The sequence below is a fragment of the Pleurodeles waltl genome, chromosome 4_1, assembly GCF_031143425.1.
Source record: "Pleurodeles waltl isolate 20211129_DDA chromosome 4_1, aPleWal1.hap1.20221129, whole genome shotgun sequence".
Classification (NCBI taxonomy): Eukaryota; Metazoa; Chordata; class Amphibia; order Caudata; family Salamandridae; genus Pleurodeles; species Pleurodeles waltl.
The window spans coordinates 840,366,049-840,387,319 of record NC_090442.1 but is presented as its reverse complement, the minus strand read 5'-3'; the positions used below and the strand labels follow the sequence as shown (position 1 = coordinate 840,387,319).

The window sequence follows — 21,271 nt, the reverse complement described above, 5'->3', positions numbered from 1 at the left end:
GAAGAGTATGACAAAGGGTGGTGGTCTCTTGACTGTGTATATTGATGCATGCCGTAAAGATCTCTGCTGCAGTGGCATAACAAAACTTGAGGGCTCCCCCTCTGAACTCACTCAGGAGCTCCCACGCTAAAGTACTGTGCTGAAGGGGCCTCCATGGCACTGCAGGGATTGAGGGTCCTTTTGTTACGTCACTGCTATGCTGCTTGCAAAAATAATATATCTATGAAGCAGCCTCTACTTTATGAAGGAATTCAGCCGTTTTTTTTTATTTACTATGCACAGATAATTTGTGGATGCCGTGACAGAAGCCACCACGATGCACCGTTGAGTATTTTTTTGCGTACACAGTGCCAACTCCAGCACAATACACACTTTCACTAGTGAAGAAACAGTCTAACCTGCTAGGGAAAACTACCAACCCCCTGATAGGCCATACGTCATAGTGGCCAGAGTGAGTCCTATCATGCCAGATACAGCCAAGCTATACTGATTCCAGATAGAGCCTAGCTGTATTGGTGTCACATTGACATCAGTTTGATAGCAGGGTACTGGGCGTTTTCAGTTCCATGTCAGGCTGAGCATAAAATGTGACTGTGGATACTCCAGTCCACCATTTTATTAGAGAATTTTGAGATTTCATTGCGTTGTCTGCAACACACAGTCTATTCTGCTAAACTGAGTCTTCATGAAGTCCTCACATTTCCTGAAAAAGGTGAACAGGACAGGTGCATGGGTTACTGAGGCCTGACCTATGAGGGAAGGTCTAATTTCTCTATATGTATGCATGGATTATTTATAGATTTGTGCAGGGCTTTGTTTGAAATGTAAGTCAATAACTATTGTGTCTTCTGGTTTGTATTATAGAACTCTCGAGTTGTTCCTAATTGTGGTGCATCTGTGTTTCCCATCGTTAATTCAGTAGGTGCTCTGCCAGTAAGATCCAGGGGAGTGATAGGCTACCTGCACCCTGCTTACAGCTTGGCTTTACTCCCCCAAATGGAGATTATAAAGTGGTCCCTTTTTCCTTACATGCATTGGGCCAGTGGCACCTTTGCTATGACACTGACAGAAAATCCTCTCGCTGGTAAGGCAGGTGAAAAACAATATAGGCATAAGGGAGAACGCATTTAATAGTACTTTAGGGACAGGGGTATGCCTTACAGGGGAGGTTACAAGCTTTATTGGGATGGGGGTCTTTCATGACTACAAAGTTATTAGTTAAGGTGGCTCCTCGTTGTAACGTTGGAAGGACGGCATTGAGGGAATAATTAATCTCGGCCTAGTTCTAAAATTGTACGAACCCGCATATTTCAGCCTTGGCTGTTCAGATTACAGTATATTGGTATGATGTTCTCCAAAGTGTTAATTTTCAGTGGCTGAAGGAATTCCTAGTGCTTGATTGTTTTGCTCGAGTGCGGTCTCTCTCATTGGTGCGCTGGGGGGAGCTTTCACGAGGGGCGGGAGGTGGGGGACACTGCTGTTATGGGGCATCATGCTCCCTAGAATCCATTGCTGCACTTCTAGGTATACACCGTCCTCCAGATAACTCTGGGACAAAATTAGGTTGCGGTCCCTGTCCTAATAAAATTTAAAAAGAGCACGCTGCTATCTACAGATAAGTAAATATTGTCTGAAATAAGGAAAGGAGTGGGTGAAAACAGTTAAGGTGTTTACAGCTATTTATGTCAGCGGCGTTTTCCCCGTTCGGCGTGGACCATAGCTGTATTGTTTACATGTATTTTACATGGCGTGTTGCGAGTCACTGCATAACGGCTAATAATAACTATGTCAGTTTTAACGCCTGACGTCGGTTTAAAATATTTACGATATATGCCTGTATTGATGCATATAACTCAGGAGCACAAAGGTGTACAAAAAGCTGCACATACATACACTATTGGGTTCTTAAGGAACCTCAGGTATGTGCGCTGAGGGCAAAATGTGTTTATATAATCTGACTATTTCTGTTAACCGTATCAAACTGAACATGTGATGTCGTAGAGAACCGCTTGTAAAGTAATTGGTTCCCGTTCTTTCTCTAAAAACTATGTAGACAGACATTTCAAAATAAATTGGTGCCATGACGCTGACAGGCTCATTCCTTTTTATAAATATTTGTAAATAGTTTCTCTTCTAAGCAAGAACAGGTAATACTGGCATTTTAATGAAGATGAGTGTTGAACATAGTAGTCCGGAGATAGGTTTTTGTATCTTAATTAGCATCGCTACCTTTATTAAGATCATACGAAAGACTGCTGCCTCAGCATGTTTAGTGAAACATTGCTCGTTAGGAAAGATGGGCCTTGCGGAAGACATCACCGATATGGTCGTGATTACAATTGCTGAAGCCTTTTCAGAACAGTGTTATTTTCATTAAAAACGGATGCAGGCAGTGCTAGTAAACACTACCTGCCTGGCAATAACATGTAGAGAGCAAGAAGCCTGCAAAGCTTCCCTCCGCGGCCTTCCGCAGCCTGACAGCACAGTGCGATGCTGCTGGATTTGAAACACCCGACTGCTTCCCACACACCTCCCCTCCCAGCCGCATTTCACAGAGCACTCGTCGAAAAATACCTTCACAAACATGGCTTTAATGTTTGCAGCAACGAAAACATGCAGTATATGTTCTATATACTGACAAACGCGTAAAACGGATGCACACACAGCAAGTACCGTGCGCCCACGGATCCCACCCCCCAAGGCTACTATAAGGCAGCCAGGATCTGGCAGCGCCTGCAGCGCATCCAGGGGCACCGCGCGCCTCGCCCACCGCTGCAATCTCTCTGAGAAAGGCCATCCCGGGCCGCCTCTCGCGCGCACTAAGCCGAGCGCGGGGCACTCTTCCCTCTGTCTTCCTCCCCAAACTGAGTGACGCGCTCACACCTGAAGGGCGAAAAAAAGAACCGCGAAGGGACGGCAGCGGCCGCCGCACCTTTCAGGGCTGTAACGCTACTTACGGGGCGTCGCGTCCACCTGCGGATCCTGTCAGTAGCCCATGCCTCCCAGAGCCGACCGAAGGGAGGGCATAAATCAAGATGTCGAGGACGGGCGAGCGCGGACTCACTTGATGTCTCGGTGCCCCGCAGTCGGTCGCGGCCCCGTTACTATGGAAATCTCCTCGGGAGAGGAGGCAGTGTCTCCGCGCCCCTGCAATGTGCGTTCGGCGGCTGACGAGAGATGCTTGCCTACTGGCTGCACGCAAAGCTCCCCGCGCTGCTGCTGTCGTGTGTGTGTGTGTGTTTTTTTTTTTAATCGTTTTTACCTTTCAACCCAATTTATGAATATCACGTGCATGTTCGGCACAACAGACGTCTCCAAATCGGCATCAGTGGTGCTGACACTGCAGCTTGGCGAGCCCTAGCTATCTACCCAAATTGTTTACTACTCCAGCCAGTTTTATTTTAAGTGGGCTGGGCCCACCGCGCTAATTTTTCGTTTCCATAACATTTGTGCGGCCGATTTAGATGTCAGAGACCATTTTGCCTATGGTGCAAGTGGCCTGTTTTGGCACCATACTTGCTGCATGATGTGTGTCAGAACATTTTACACAAAGGTCAATGGCGTTCATTGCCCTAAATAAACTATACAAAACGCTCCCTTTATATTACGGTATTTTAAAACACCGTTATGTATTAGATAACTAGATAATACTTTGAAATGACCGATGGATATTCCATAATGCCATATTTTCCAAAATATGATGAAATGGACACATTCGACCAGCATCGATAGTGAGGCTAACGTAACAATAAAATACATAGATTTAATCTCTCCATATTTACCTAAAAACCGGCTTGTCTATCGTTTTCAAGACTTCTGGAATTATGCATTCATCATTTAATGCTTAGAATTAAGGTCCTGCTGCATAAAACTACATGGTCAGCACAATCTGCTGACTTAAGCAAAGCGTGTGTCTCAAGTCATTCAAAAGTTTCCCAAAATGCTGCATTAGAAATTCAAATGCAGATGCTCCGAAGACGTTACCTGTCTGATATTCTCCAATTATAACCAAAGGCCACCAAGACTTCCTCTCAGGCATCCACTTGAGAAATGTGCGAGAGTTTTTGGGAGAATGGCATAGTGTTACTATCTCTGAGGAAACTGTAAAAGAGAAGTGTGCCCGTTGATTGCCAGTGGCTTTGCACTTTGTAACTCACATTTTCTGGCTTTCCATTTGCTGGCTTTATTTGTTTTAGGCTGTCCAGCTTGAGTCCACCCTTCCCCAAACCTTATTTACAGTAACCTTCTGAGTGCACCTTTTCGGTAAACAGGCCTGAAAACCATCTTATCTCGTCACATTTGCTGTGCATTCAAAGACTGAGGTCAAATGTCATACGCTGTCTTCTGAGGGTGCTTGTTTACTTTTCTTTCTCTGACTTCAAAGTGAGAGGATTGATGTGACAATCTTGCTGGATACTGTGGGTAGGAAAGAGTGTTTTTTCTAGTACACAGCAATATTCAAATGAACTGTGTATTTCAGAATACATCAAAATTAGGAACACAAATTCATCACATTTTTGTTATTTCTGAAGTGTCAGAAACAAATACTTTAATATTATCAGAACAAATCATTAGATTAGATGATGCAATTTTGCACTCTGACACTCTACTCTGCAAAACCTCACTCTCCGCCAATGAACTCTATGCCACTCTACTCTGCACTACTCCACTCCATGCCACAGCACTCTACCACACTATGCACTACTCTTCACCAGTCTATACTACTATACTCTGCACCACTCTAAGCCACTTGACTCTACTCAGCACTCTAAGCCAGTGCATTCTATGCAACTCAACTCCACTCTGCGCCACTGCCCTCAGCATCACTCAACTCAGTGCCACTTCACTCTGCACCACTCTACTCTATGCCACTGCACTCTGTTCCACTGCACTCTATACCACAGTACTCTACTCTGTGGCACTCTATTCTCCACCACTCCACTGTGCGCCACTCCACTCTACTCTGCACCACTGCACACTACTTTGCACCACTCTTTTCTACGCCACTACATTCTACAACACTGCATTGTACGCCACTGAAGTCAATGCCACTGTACTTAATGTCAGTAATATTCTACGCCAATGCACTCTACATCAGTCCGCTCTCCTCTGTGCCACTCTACGTGATTCCATACTATGGTACTCCAATACACAGCACTCTCTGCACCTCCACTTTAACACTACTCCACTCTTCGCCATTCCTCTCTATAACGCTCCACGTCACTCACCTCTATGCCACTAACCTTTAGCCATGCTGAACATCAGCCACACTGGTGTGCAACATGGCTAAAACACATTGGCAAAGCCAATAGCTCTTGCATAGGCGAGACCTGTTGGCTTTGCCAATGCTTTTTTACCAAAGCAACCCCCAGATTTTATCTGTAACTCATTAGATAGTCAATCTTCCCCCCACAAGAGCTGTTTCACACATTAAAATCTTTTTTACAACCTCCCTATGTCATTTAATTTCAGCAGTTAGGTGAGGAAGTAGCACAATTCTAAATTGCCAAAATATCAAAGAAATCAATGCTTATGCATGTATAATTAAATCCTTTGCATGTAGCAGCATACAAATGACAAGAATACAAGTTTTTTGCATTTTTAACTATTTCGCTGTTATCAAGGATTTAGTTGTGTGCTTGACTGAATAGCTAAATAGGTTTTTAGCAGTTTCCTAATTTTTTTGTTACATGCAACCAATCGGCTCTCAGGAGAAAGAGTTCCATATGCTGGGTGCGGTGACTGAAAATCTGGTGCCGACCATCCTCTTCTTCTTGAATTTAGGTACCAACAGATAGTTTCTATGTGCGGAGCACAATGTGTGTTTGGGGGTGTACTTCTGAATTCAGGAAGTACTAAATGGCAGACTGTTATTGTTGAGTGTTTTGAAGATGACGCAGCCACTGTTTTGAATATTACTCTTTCATGAAATTAGCATATATGACTATTATCAAGGTTTAAAACTACCAAGTAGAGAAACAGTCTGGAAAATACAAAAAATGTTTGAGGATAGATAAAGCTCATATCAATATTCAACAGCCTACTCTTTATTTAACATCCACCCAGTACTCCCTGTTCATGCTTCACCGCCACAAATCTATCAGAAGTGACTTATGTTTGAAATTCTATTAAATCAGGCTCTCCAAACAAGGCCTACCCAGTTTCATTAGTCTTTAAGATCCGCTTTAGCCCCTGCCTTTAACTGCCGTGGTCAATCTTTCACTTTTTATAGGTATTATCCTTCCTGCCTGGAAGGATGGAGTTGTTACCCAATGCGGAAAATCAACTGCCTTTGTGGATCCCTAGTGCAGAACTACAGACCCATTGACCTCCTACCAGTCTTGGCCAAATTGAAAGAACGCGGTGTTGCTAAACAGCTTGCATAGTATCTAGAAAATTGGGATATTCTAGATCTCTGGCAATTATGATTTCATCTAGGTCACTACAGCCTTAGCATTTGCTCTAAATGAGCAACAGTCCATTCTGTACGAGGGGGACTCTGTGCTTTGAGTCTCTTGGCCCTTTCCACAACATTCAATATGGTTGATCAATCCATCCACTTGATGCAGCCAGATGATTTATGGACACGGGCACAATTTTTCCTGGTTAGCCCTTTTCTGAAAGATCCAACCAAAGCAGTGAGCCTACCATCCTTTTATTCCATGACAGCAGCGGTTAAAAGTGGTGCTCCTCAAATGTATCTGTTTTTGCTTAGCTCCTTGAAGCAGATATGAATTTGATATCCCTGCTAATTATGTTCTAGGCCAATGACATTCAAACAATTGTCTGGCTTGGCAATTTAGTACCAAATACTACTCTCAATGTGCTGGACTGTCTACTAGGAGTTCAGCCTTGGATGTCCAATAACTTTCTCAAATTGAATGCTAATAATGCACCCAGTTGGCAAAACTGTATCTGGCCTTCCTCCTAAGGTGAAATTTCCTCAACCTCATGAGAAAAGGCCGCTTTTGACATGGTTAGCCCCCCCACGTTTTGCCTAGTAAATGATGTAGTCTCAAAGTTGTTGGTGCCCAGGGCCCCTGCTAACCAGGTTCCCTGGGCCAGATCTCTTTCTCCAAAACTGTTGTGATGCATTGGCACAATTGGAGACACCTTTAGCTGCCACTATAAGCCCCTAGTAAATGGAATGTAGATACCCAGGGCATGGGGCACTAGGGGTAGGCCCCTGAGGACCGCAGCACTGATTGTGCCTCCCTCTAGGGCCATGCAGTTAGGTGCACCCAGCACTGCCATTGCAGGCTGAGTGTCCCGGTGCAAACCCAAAAGGCAAACTTGACATATACATAGCACACAGCCCGTGTGCCCTGTTCACAATACACTGCATGCCCTATAGGTAAGACACCCCTCTGGCAGGACTCCCAGCCCTAAGGCAGGGTGCACTATATGGTATGTGTGGGCATAGATGCATGAACAATATGCCCCTACTGTGACCTTGCCTAACCTGGGACATAGCAAGTGAACCTGTCAGTCATTTCAACACATGTGCTGGACACTGGTCAGTACGAGTTTCACAGCTGCATGATGGTACCCTGATCCCTGGGTTGTTTGGTATCAAACAGCTCAGAATGATAAATCCAAACTGGTACCAGCACTGGATCTATTGCAAAATGTACCCAGGGGTCACCTTAGAGATGCCCTCTGCAAAAGCTAACTACCCTGGCATGGTTGCTGGCCAGTCATAACCAGTCTGCCACCACCATACAAGAGTCTGAATCCCTGGGGTGAGAGATCTTGCTCTCTGGGATTGAGAACAAAGTGCAAACACCTCCTTCCTCAGGAATGTGCACTGCCCTAATAGCGAGCTTTAAAGGGCTTACTGTCCTTGAAACCTGTCCCCAAGGCCTGCTGCTAGCAGCAGATGCCCCCCCCCCTCCATTGCAGACTCACACTTTTGGCGGGAGCAAGGGTGGGAAACCAGACAAAGGACAAGATGAATGGTCAGTCCTGGCTTGGACCACCGTTAAGGTGTTGCCTGCAAGGTAACATCTCCGTTTAATTTTCTTCCATCTTGCATGGAAGGAAAATAGCCAATCAGGTGTAGGGAAGTGACCTCTGCCCACAGGAAGTGGTCACTTAGTGGGTGTAGCCACCCAAAAGTAGATGACCCATTGGTTACTACTAGGTTCCCCATAATACGCCCACTAAATACAGTGGTTAGTAGGCATCCCTATACCAAGAAATCAGATTCTATCGACAAAAGAAGACCAGCAACAAAAAAGACCCAAGAAGCGAGAACTGAAGTCCTGCTGCACCAAGAAAAGGTCCCAATCCCTGCCTGCTGCACTGAGAACTCGACAATCGCTGCTAAAGGGTTGCTTGGATGTCAGACTGACTCTAAAAACTCCTAGAGGACCTCCACTCTTTGAAAAGCACCAAATATCTCCATCCAGAGTGAAGGCATCACTCTACAATCCCATGGAACCAAAGACCCAGTGAAGGCCACTTCACTGACCGGCTGCTGACCAAGGAGCCAGACACCACAGCCAGATCAAACTTCATCCATCAGACCATGAGGACAAAACCTACCAATGTGCTAAGTTCGGTGGCACTGCGACCCCCAGTGGCCATACGGTGCAAAAGCCACAGGCATTGGTCAGCTCACTTCGGACACCCAGAAGGACAGTCCATTCTGGACTGAAAAAGGACCAGTAAGAAGCCCCAGTCGAGGGACTTCATGAAGCACCCAGACCTCCCCCCAGAGTGCCCCTGCTGACCTGCAAGTGACCCTAAAAGTGTCCTACCTCCTACTTTTATGGGCACCTTTGTGCACAGCTCCTGGCTTCCCGATTTGCTCTGATCTGGCAGCCCTGCACCCTGCACCGAAGATCTGGCTGTGCCCCACAACACTTGAGACCTCAACACTGACCCCCTGCACTTACCTTTAAGTCCGCCTGTGCAGTGCTTTTCCAAGTGGTCCCCTGCAGTGGCCTGTCACCAGCTCCATGGACTTTCTGCAGCTGCACCCACTGAAACCGGGATTCGCAGGAACTCCTCCAGCTGGTCCAGCGTACCCTCGATATACCTGAAAAGGAGACATTGGTAAACACATTGCCTGATTTACTGTGAACTTTCAAAGTATTCCTCTATTGATTCCTATGGTGCGTAATTATGCACAAAAAGACTAGCTTTATTACTATTATAAAAATTCATAACTTAAAAAGTATTAGCCTGATTTTGATGATCCTGGTCTTAAAAACTTTATAAAACTCTGAAGTATTTTTGTAAATTGGTCTCAAGTTATTCTTTTGAGTGCGTGTCTTGCTTTACAGATACTGTGAGTACAACAAATGCTTTGCACTTCTCCAAGATTAGCCTAACTGCTTGACCAAGCTACAATAACAATTTGAGAATTAGGTGGTCTAGCTTTTACTACTGTAAACCAATGTGTGGTTCCCTGGACCCCCTGCACAGTGTGCCTAGCTTTGCATACTACATAGAGGGCCAGCCTCCTACACCTCAGTAAAAGTAAAGTCTCTGAAAATTGCCCTTAATAAAAATCTCTTGCTCAAATACATGCAGTCTCAACATCATGTTCCCACAGACTGATTTTTTTTCCCACAAAGTTCTGCCTTCTTTGCCCTCTAAACTACTGGTGCAATTAGTGCCTGCTTCTATTATTTATAGAATTGACTACTGTAACATTTTATATCTTGGATTTCCAGACAGTTACATAGTTGCAGAAAATCCAGAATTTAGCAGTGCAAACCGCAGCACACCTTTAAAGAGAGAACATTAAAACCAGAATGCAGCTTCACTGGCTCTCAGTCAGACAGATGATCTCTTTCAGAACTCTGCCTTATGATTAAGATCTAACATGACAATGAGATGTGATGCCTTTGTGATCTATTTAGACCTTAATTGCCAAGAAGAACTTAGCTACAACACTAACTTTCCTGATACTCACACCTCGCTTCAAGAGATTTCCTCTGTGAGTATGACTTCTCAATATTTTGGGCCCTTTATTTAAACCATGATGCTGCTCCTGTTGGTGCTTTAGGCGGGGAGGGCTGTGAGGCAACAACACATATCCGTGTTAATCACATTTGTGCTCCAAGCCTGCAATGCAGTGTGGGGGCAGGAATGACTGAATGAGAATAAGGTGTGCCAAAAATCCTGCAGACAGATGCAGTACTGCAGAAATCATTCATGTACTAGATGTTCCAACTCACACGCTGCGATAGTGTCTCAAACAATATCAGCTGTCTTCGCATGGTCTCCTGGAGAACAAATATCACACATGGACAAAAAGTGAGATGGAAACTCCTGGAAAGAGTTGGGTTCGCTCTTGTTGTGTTTTGAGGCTCAAGGCAATAAACGTCCATCAACGGTTTTACAATCTCCCTAGAGTTATTTGTGTATGTGGTAGAGCTGGTCTGGATAGTGCCAGGCTGTAAGCCTCGTTCCTTCCATGGTTGGCAAAGCAGTGATGGGTTGAAACTGAGAGAGCGTAGCTTATATAATCTATATTAACATGAAATGTTTATGAACTAATGTATAATAATGCCGCATAGAAACTGTATTAATGTATTTTGCTAAAACGTGCGCTTGAAATGTGCCCATGGGGAGTGGCCGTCAATATATACGGGGACTAATAAAACTGACTAATAAAGTTGAAATGTTATGTTACGATATGATTTTATACTAATGATAATAGGTATATGTAAAGGTTTTGCTAATAAATCACTAGGCCTTAGCATGAGTCGAGGCCTAACTGTCTGGCTCTCATATTAAATGTGTTTTTCTAACGTGCAGTGTGCTGACTTGCTGAAAGACATGAACTCTTGTTTTTTTCTTCAAACTAGAAGCTGAATGTAACTGCAGTAGATTAGTTCTCATGAAATTCGACTTGCTTGTAGAAACATTTTAGCTGAATGCAACACTGTAGACCAGTCGTAGGTACAAGGTCGCCTGAACCGGTACAGACAATGGAGCCACTGACCGAAGATGTGCAAAGGACCACAAGACTATGAAATCATACCGGACATTCCACCCGCTAATGACGTCAGTTATAAGGACCAATAAAATACGTGAGAACTGTTATGGGGTGACAAATTTGATGAGCTAATGTGAAGTTAATTGGTTAAAGATAGTGGGGTGCAACCCCTTGTCCAACCAAATTTTAGGGGAATTTACAACGAAAAGGGGATAAAAACCCTTGACACCAGGAAGTAAATTAGAACAGGAGGGAATAGGAGAGAGTTAGGGGAGATGCTGATGCGATTTGCTATGAACCAGACACTTTGTCACTCTGCATAGAGACTTTGCTGTTTGGTTCTTAAAATCATTCTTGCCTTATAAATTGCCCGTTTACACTTTACCTCCTTATGAGGGAAGTGCCCCCTTTCTCCCCGATTGCTGAATTCTTGATGGCGAATCAACTGATGTCCTGAGGACAAGGACCGAACCTGAGTGCTGACCCAGACGGAGGGTAACTATATCACAATGAAATTGTGATTGTCTGTTTGCTTTTCCTTTCTAGGTACCAACTGCTTCTTTTGACAGAGACCATAGTTAGATGTTTTCCAAATTGGTGTTACTAAATTGTTTTGCATGAAGCCCAACATGCCAATGCTAATTCGAGGTTAGGAGAGGGGTTCACTAAACTGACACAAATAGACTAATTACCAAATCTATGCTTTGTTGAATAACGTGATGATGATACTCTGCTAAAAATAACCTATGCTGACGCCGTGTTATATTCTAATGTTTGTGATTCTGGCTTTGCTGAAATCTTATCAGAGTTGCAATATTGTGACTATGCTAATGTGTTTCTTGGTTTTGAGACTAATAAATTTGCTAGTAGAATTGTAATCAATAGGGAATAAACTTCACAAAATCATATTAAACTGGTGTTGTTATTCATGACTGAAAGGTCATGGTAGTCTTTCGAGTTCATTAAATGACTTTGAATAATTTGAATTGTCGTATTACTGTGAACTTTGATGACATTATTGACATATTGATTGACATGTTGATTAGCTATCTCGTCCTAAGGTGTCTTCAATCAGGGTCAAAAGATGAAATGGCCTAAAACGAGTCCCAAAGTGAGTAAATTAATCATAAAGGGACACGTTAAAAGTTCTGGTAGCAGAGTGACGGTTTAGGCCCTTTGGGGCCCTAGGACGGAGGATTATTGTTTTAAATTGTTTTTCGAGATAATGCAAATTGGAGGTATGATGCGTTTCTAAATTCCCCATGACTTTCCCGGAATCTCAGAGCCTGCCTAACTGATTTGGGTATGTTCTCGGCGTTTTAGTATGTGTTGTGTAGAATTTGCGCTTGCTCAGCTTATGCATATTGCAGGTGTTTTGTGAAGTTTGTGTGGATCTAGGTCAGGTAATGTTGTTTTAGTAGGAGTGGGCGTACTCCACAGTATGAGAGTAGGGAAGTCGGCGAACTTCATGTGAGTGTGGCGCTTTGTGCTAAAAAATTATCCATGTGGTTGTTTTTGGTGATGTACGGACCCATCGTGGTCTAAGACTCCAGAGTATATTGACAAGTGTAGAAGACACTTGGGTTTATGTTGTAATTTTTGCGGTTTAATAGGTCAATCGGGCGTGGTTGACGAGTTGAGTTTGAGTCAAATTGTGTGAGTGAAACCTTCGATGGAGATTTGGCAAGTTCTAAAGTGCACTAGAACAAACCATTGACAAGTCGAGAGTAGGATTTGCGGGTCGAATTCTGCTTGCGTATGAGGGAGCTGAGAAAGAGAGAGTAGCGGCCGAGGCTTCAAGTGAAATCTCTGTAAAGTTCTGAAGCGATTGTGTTACCCTTCCTGTAGTAAACCGGTAAATTTGGGTTTTGTTGTTAAAGGTGCTCGCAATATATCGCATTAGTTTTGTGTGAGGAGGACAAGTCACAAGATTTTGTCAGCTGCAGTGTGTGTGAGTGTGACGTCAGTAGTGCCGCACTGGGATAGGTCAGTTGCGAGAGGGGTCGCGCACGGATTGGCAGCCGTCCGTGAGAGGCAATAGGTTGAGAAAGGTGTCTGAAGAGTGTTCTGGGAATTAAAGTCACTTTCTGATTAGATTCAAAACAAAATAAAAGATGCAAAAATTAGGTTTTTCAAGGCTTTAAAGAGTGCCTGGAAGGGAGATACATATATTAGGGCGAGTGAAGGGGAACCTACACCGCCTGAGGGTACTCCAGCTTATATTGTAATGGAGGAAAAGGGAGTCGCGCCATGTCTTTGGATGAAGCAGTGGCGCAAATTAACAGAGAAGGAGGGATGTTTAGCATTTCCGGAGCACGGAACGTTCAATACAAGAATTTTAGAGAACTTGAGGTGGATGTTAAGTGTACAGAAACCGCCTCCGAGACCACATCAGCATGAGGCATTAGCAGTCTGGGATTTAATGGCCATACGACAAAGACAGCAAAAAATTGAAAGGAGAATAAAAAGGGCAGAGAAAACTTTAGCTGAGGCTAGATGGGACAATGAGAACAGAATGTGGAGAAGGGGAATAGTTGACAGGCTTAAATTGTTTCCGGCAATAACCCAGGAAGATCAGACACAGGGAAAGAAAGCCACCTGTAAGACAGACAAGGGCTCTAGCAAGTCAAAGGAGACTCAGAGGTCTTGGGTAGATGAAGATGATTCAGATGACGAAGAGTTTCTTAATCAGTTGTTACATGATCGCCTGCCACCATATGCTATAAATGACACTGCTCCAAGCACTAGTGCGGGTCCTGGGGACTCGACACAGAGTAAAGGAATTACAAGTACAGTGAAGACAAGTGATACAGTTTTGATACAAAATGGTGTCAGTGTACCCACTGCACCAGACATGCAGATACAGTTGCAACCACCGCCACAGATACAGAGGATTTACCCAGATGTCCAAGTACTAGAGACAAATACGGGTCTGATGGTGCTGCCTGATCCGAAATATATGAGATCAAAGCTAGTACAGATTGAGCCAACTCCGCAATTGCTGCCCCAGCCGCAGCAACAGCTGATTCCGGGTTACAATCCAGTGGCAGGACCGCAGTCAGTACCTGCAGCAACCACGATGAGTCAAGCTTTGATGCTGAGTTAATGCTCCATGGAGTTTGGGACCTGGTCAGACACCAGCTGCCATATCATTACCAATTACTGTTGGTCCACCAGTACCGCTGTATGCGCAGGGTAAGCCTGGCTTGTGTGATCAGGGAGTGAGGACCCAAGAGGCAATAAGAGGAGGGTTAACTGGAACTTCCCAACCAATGACACCAAGGGAACAAGCAGCAGAAGGACTCTGGTCTTTGCTAGACCTCAGTCCAATTTGGGCTTCTTTAGAGGCAATGAGACAAGCAGGGCTAAGTGTGCTAGCCCCACAGACACTGAGTACAAATACCACACAGTCACCATTAATGCAGTCAGGAAACATTTCGTTGCAAGGCTTCTCCGTGCAACAGTTGAATGAGTGGCTAGAAAAGATCAACGCTTCACAAACTACTACAGTGACCACAGAGAGGTCGGAAAGGGATGAATACCTGAATTTTGTGAGACTGGGTGTAGAAGCTGCAGAACTAGTGGAAGGAACAATGGGAGTAAACAGATTAGAGTCATACACAGAAGCAGAATTGAGGTATCTGTGCCCCAAAATCACAGAAGTGAGTAAGGTGCATCAGAGTTTGGCAAACCTGGCGGATAAATACAGCATTGATATTGAGAATACTAAACATTTGAAAAGAAGCTACAGATTAGACTTCGATTCTAAAGATTTTGATCACATGAGGTCTACCAGAATGAAAGCGCATCTTAAAAAAATACTGCAAAGTGCGCAAATTTGGGGAGCCTTAGAGAAATGGGAAGGCAGATGGGCAAAGAAAAAAGATAAAGAGAGAGGCGATGATCTGGAACGAAAGCAGGCTAAAGCCGCTCTGGACACGGGTACAATAAAAATGTTACCAATGAGAGAAACAGCCGGAGGGGTCCTAGTCCATGTACCGTGGTCTATGGGCGACATCCTGTCATTCACAAATGATTATCCCAGGTTGAGGGAGAAGCCAATAGAATGGTACCAGCAGACGGACAGGTTTGTGAAGTTGGCAAAATGTCTCTGGGAGGACTTGAATACCCTGTTTGAAATTATAGTTCCATCTGATTTATGGCTTGAGTGCAAGAGAGGTGTGGATTGTCCGACACAGGAACCGGCAAGGGATAAGGTGACTGGAGCACCATCTGAGGAGGTTATGAAGTATTATCATAAAATGATTGAGTTTTTGAAGCAGAAAGTGTCACCAAAAGTGACTGATTGGCAGAAAATCGATCGAACCTCACAGGAGGCCAAAGAGTCGATTCATGCTTATTATGAGAGATTGTTGAAGGCATTCAAACATTACAGTGGCACTGAGACCATAGAACCGAAAGACATAATTATCTTGTGTTCAGGTTTGTTGAAGGGCTGAGACCAGAGATTAGCCAGATGATTAAGAATCATTTGATCTGTTGGCAAGCAAAGCCGATTGATGAGGTATTGCAGTATGCGAAATACTGTAGTGACGAGATTGAGTTGAAGCAGAGAAAGTTGAAAGAGAAGGTGATGGTGATGCAGATTAAGGCAGCGCAAGCAGGGATGCAGAGGAACGGAATACAGCAGGTGATACAGCAACAACCGCAAGGGAATGGCATGTTTCAGGCACAGCCAAGAGGTCCAGGTCAAGGTTTTGTGATCCGCGGTCCAGACTTAAATACTGTTGTGGTTCAAAAATTCTGTGCAGGGGATAAAAAAAGTGTCACCATGTCACGCGTGCGGGGACGGGGGAGTGGGGCATTAGAAGCGGGAAACCCAATGGTGGTGCAGGATGGTGTTGTTCAACAAAGCAATGATGTTGGTACCTTTCAAAATGTGAGGGGTCCAAAACCGAGGGGTCAAAATCAGAACTTCCAGAATAACATGGTACAGATGCAGGGGTTACAGCCCATGCAGCAAATGCAAATGCCGCGTGTTCAACCAGCACAAATGCAACATGTACAACAGCAGGTTCCCATGGTACCTAGACAGCAAATGCAATTACCATTAGCTCCAATAGGACAGCAACAGGTGATGCTTCCTCAACAGGTCACAGGCCAAACGATGAGTCAAAATAACACAGTACAACAATTCCCATTGCGTGGTGAGGATGGAATAAACAATGAATGGTCAGATGATTGTTCAGACAGTGAGAAGTGCAGGCTTGCAGCGTCCCTAGAGGTAGATCAGAGGGGTCCCTTTGTAGAGGGGAAGGTGATGGGTCATAAGGTTTCATTCCTATTTGACACAGGAGCTACACGCTCTACAGTCAGAAGTGCAGAGGTTCCAAAATTACCACTTTCGGGGCATAACATAAGAGTGGTAGGAGTAGCGAATCAGTTTCTGACAAATCCGATTACAGACCCGGTCCAAGTTGAGATTGGTAACTTCCAGGGACTGCACAAATTTGTAGTCTGTGATTCTAGTCCAGTATCCCTACTGGGAAGAGACTTGCTGTGTAAAACAAGATGTTCCATTACCTGTTCCAATGAAGGGATTGAAGTCCAGACAAACAGTGATGATGAAGGGGACGATGGGCAGTTTTCAGAGTCAGAGACAGAGACTGCAAATGAAGAATACCCTCTGATAACTTTATTCCCGATGCTTACAGTATTTGACTTGCAGGGAACAGTAACAGAGAAAGTGTGGGACCTGACAGGAAAGGAAGTAGGACTGATAAAAGGAGTAGAACCGGTCAAAGTACAGGTAAAGCCAAATGCAGTGTTTCCACAGGTACCGCAGTATCACATGACACAAGATGTCCTCATTCAGGTAGCGCAGATAATTGCGGACTTTGTGAAGCAAGGGGTTCTGAAAGAACTGATGAGCAGCCCGTGTAATTCACCAATAATGGGTCTGAAAAAGCCTTGTGGGAAGGTTCGAATTGTGCAAGATTTGAGGAAAATAAACAAGATTGTGGTAAAATGCTGCCCCATAGTGCCAAATCCATCAGTAATCATGTTTCAGGTTCTTTGTGATGCAGAGTGGTTCACAGCTGTGGACCTGTCTCAAGCATTCTTTTCGGTGCCTCTTCATGAGGACAGCCAATTTCTTTTCAGTTTCAAATTCCTGGATAAGGTGTACAGTTGGTGTAGAATTCCTCAAGGGTTTTCTGAATCACCTTCCATCTTCAATCAGATATTGAAGAAGGACTTGGAGTCGCTAGAACTGCCTTTCAGTTCGACTCTAGTACAGTATATTGATGATTTGTTAATTGCGTCCAGAACAAAAGACGACTGCAGGTATGACAAAATTGCCTTACTGAACCATTTGGGAAAGAACGGACATAAAGGGGGTTATTACAACTTTGTAGGAGGTGTTAATCCGTCCCAAATGTGACAGATATACCACCAGCCGTATTACGAGTTCCATAGGATATAATGGACTCGTAATACGGCTGGTGGTATATCCGTCACTTTACCGTCACCCCCAAAGTGTCCCCAAAGAAGCTGCAATACTGTCCGAGAGAGGTGAAGTACTTAGGTCACCTGATTGAGAAAGGGTAGAGAAAAATATCCAAAGAGAGAGTAACAGCCATATTGCAGATGAATCCCCGACAATGTTTTTGGGAATGGTGGGCTACTGTCGTCAGTGGATTCTAAACTTCTCGATTATCTCTAAACCATTGCTAAAACGGACAGGCAAGGAAGTTCAGGATGTCCCGGGTAACATAATCTTGTCCGAGAAAGAGATGAGGGCATTCATGGAGTTGAGAGAATGTATGTGCAGGGCATCAGCTTTAGGTATGCCTAATTACATGAAGCCTTTTCTACCGTTTTGTCATAAACGTGATGCATGTTCTTTGTCTGTTTTAATACAGGTCCATGGAGGTGCAAACCGCCCAGTAGCATATTTTTCAGCTACTTTGGACCCAGTCGCAGCAGCCTTACCGGGTTGTTTGCGTGCAGTTGCAGCAGTTGGTCAAAGCCTCACACAGTGTGAAGGCATAGTGATTGGACATCCCTTAACAGTAATGGTTCCTCATTCAGTTGAAATTCTGCTAACCCGAACCAAGACACAACATATGACAAATGCTAGATTAACTAGATATGAGACCGTTACACTGGGGTCTCCGAATGTTTCCCTCAAGAGATGTACTGTATTGAACCCGGCAACTTTACTTCCTATTGAAAATGCAGATATTAATGATACTGAGGAAGTGGAACATGATTGTCTTGAGGTAGCAGAACTGTGCACCAAACCAAGACCTGACATCAAAAAAACTCAGTTAGAAGAAAATGATTACATTATGTTTGTTGATGGTTCATGCTTGAGAGATTCAGTGGGAGTCCTGAGAGCTGGGTATGCCGTGTGTACAATCACCGGTATTCTAGAAGCTTCCTGGCTCGAAAGAGTGTACTCTGCTCAAGTGGCTGAATTAATGGCCCTTACTAGGGCATGCCACGCAGCAGAAAACCTGAAAGTCACTATCTATACTGACAGCAGATACGGATTCGGAATTGTACATGATTTTGGCCAACTATGGTCACAGAGGGGTTTCATGACCTCTTCTGGTTCACCATGGAAAAATGGTGAAAAGATTAAGGATTTGTTGCAAGCGATTCAGTTACCTCTTGAAATTGCTGTGGTGAAATGCAATGCTCATGTTAAGTCACAAGCCTTTGTGTCAATTGGAAACAGATATGCAGATCAAGTTGCAAGGTTTTGCGCATTGAACTGTATATTGTTCCGAGATCAGTGGGAATTGTTACCTGCAACTGAGAATGAAACATGTTTGAATTTTGCAAGTGTGGCTGACACATTAGATGGGCTAAAATTACTGCACGGATGTGCTGGCAAAGAAGAGAAATGCTCCTGGCAGAGAATGCACTGTGTACAAAGAGCTGATGACACATGGGTCTCAGATGAGGGGAAAATGGTTTTACCAAACAGTCTTCTGTCACAGTTTGTGAGGTTCTATCATGGCCAAGCCCATAGAGGGAGAGATGCAATGATCAGGTTGTTCAAAATTTATTGGTTCAATCCAAAATTCAGACAAGCTGCAGAGGTTATCTGTCACAGGTGCATCATCTGTCAGCAGATAAATGCAGGAAAAGGGACGGTGGTGAATATGAGCCACTATGGGATAGCTGGCGGTCCATTTAGCAGGATGCAGATGGACTTCATTGAGATGCCTATGTGTGGAGGACTGAGATATGTGTTGGTGATTGTGTGTGTTTTCAGTCATTGAATTGAAGCTTACCCTACACGTAGAAATGACAGCCTCACAGTAGCAAAATTGCTTCTTAGGGAGTTAATACTGCGTTTTGGATTCCCGATCTCTTTAGAATCAGATAGGGGCAGACACTTCGAAAATGAGGTGATTAAGCTCTTGTGTGCTGCACTGAACATTGAGCAGAAGCGGCATTGTAGCTATCGCCCTGAAGTGTCAGGACTAGTGGAACAGATGTATGGTACCTTGAAGTCGAGAATGGCAAAAATGTGCGCAGCTACCAATCTGAAATGGCCAGATGCATTGCCCTTAGTGCTGATGTCAATGAGAAATACACCTGACAAGAAAACAAGACTATCTCCTCATGAGATACTGATGGGTCGAGCTATGCGATTACCCGCAGTACCTGCAAATGCTCTTGTGAATATCACGGATGATATGGTGTTGGACTACTGCAAGGGTCTGGCTGGTGTGGTCCGCTCTTTTTCTCACCAGGTGGAGGCTAACACATTGCCACCGATCAGTGATCCAGCTCACACCCTGAAAGCCAGTGACTGGGTTGTTGTCAAGAAACACATGAGGAAGTCGTGTTTAGAGCCGCGTTGGAAGGGGCCATATCAAGTAATACTGACAACCACTACTGCTGTGAAATGTGCAGGTGTTCCAAATTGGATACATGCCAGTCACACAAAGAAATTGACGTGTCCAACTGACGAGGAACTTGAAGTATCCAAAACAACAGCTGCAGAAAAGGAAGTCTCAGGGCCAGAGTATTCAAAGGGGAACTGAGACTGAAGGAGAGCCCACTGAGGACGGCTCAGTCACTCAAAGTGAGTTTCAGAGGGGTGACAGTGAGCCTATCTCAGTTGAGGTAACAGGGGAACCGACGCAAAGAGAGATTCTCCCAGAAGCAGACGGATACGGATTTGAAGTTGAGCCCGTAACAGACCCTGAAGGCGAGGGGGAAGAAGCAGAGGGAGGTCAAAGTGAACTGACTCCTTCTGAGCCGGTTGCAGGTCCGTCAAAAGAAAACACCTGAGCACAAGAGGAGGGTGCTGTTCAATGCCCTGAAAGGCCAAGCAAGAAGAAAACACATAAAGGAGATAACTGGCCGAAGCCACAAGCTGCAATAGAGAAAGTGGTCCATGGAGACACAATTGAGGAAGAAGTTGACACAACCAGAAAAGAGCATCTTAGTGAAGGAGAGTTACAAAGTGAAAGCAGACTGAAAAGAAAGAGAGTCGCAAACAGGAGGTACGCAGGTCCTGAATGGGCATATGCAACAACAGCTGAATGGCAACAGGAATTTTTGATGTTCTGTTTTGATCGAGAGGTACCAGGTCAATACTACGGCACCTGAATTCAACTCTAGAAAGAGACTGTGTTAAAATATTGAAATTAAAATTGAAAGCTGAGAAGCTGAGAAAAGAGACTGATAAATTCCCGGATGTGACACTGATAACCTGAATTGACTCTGAAAACCGATTATGACAAGCTGCTAACCTGATTTGACAAAGGGGTCCTGGAGTGAGTGAAACGCTGTAAATACTTGCAGATAGAGAGAGACTTTGCAAAAAAAAAAAAGAGCTTTTATATCGTCCTCAAGTTGATTGTTTGCTTTGTATTATTTTGGCTATCTGATTCTTTACAAATCATGAGTTACACTAAAAGTAAGAGTAAAAAGGGTAGGATGTGTGGTTGGTTGAGTGTTATTTTAGCTATTGTATGTTCAATAATAATTATAGGTGTGATTGTGGAAATGCCTTGGATGGATAAGAAAGCGACTAACAATTCTTCAAAACCTGAGACTGCTACACTAACACCGTGGGAGAAGTTTGAGCAGGATGCAAAATACTTGCATGAGGGAACTAATTCAAAGGGGGAACTATCTACTAACGTCTTCTATCGCTTGTTGAATGAGTATGTTGACACAATGGATGCAAAGAATCGTTATGTGTGCACAAAGATTCCTTCGTCAGTACAAGAAGGGGTTACTTATCATAGCTTGCCGCTAACTTACGGGATAAGCTGTAGCTTGCTGTTAACAAGATTCTATGATCAAGAGCATGTGCAATATTTC

The 21,271-nt window shown here is 44.2% G+C and overlaps 1 protein-coding gene across 1 annotated transcript in view; it reads right to left on the bottom strand.

Annotated features, from left to right (window-relative positions):
* ANKS1B (ankyrin repeat and sterile alpha motif domain containing 1B) overlaps positions 1-3,236 on the bottom strand; it is a 518,534-nt gene extending 515,298 nt beyond the window's left edge. Inside the window, exon 1 of the mRNA XM_069229598.1 lies at positions 2,958-3,236. The gene's annotated coding sequence lies outside the window, so the exon portion shown is untranslated. The remainder of the gene's footprint in view (positions 1-2,957) is intronic.
* Between the last annotated feature and the right edge of the window lie 18,035 nt (positions 3,237-21,271).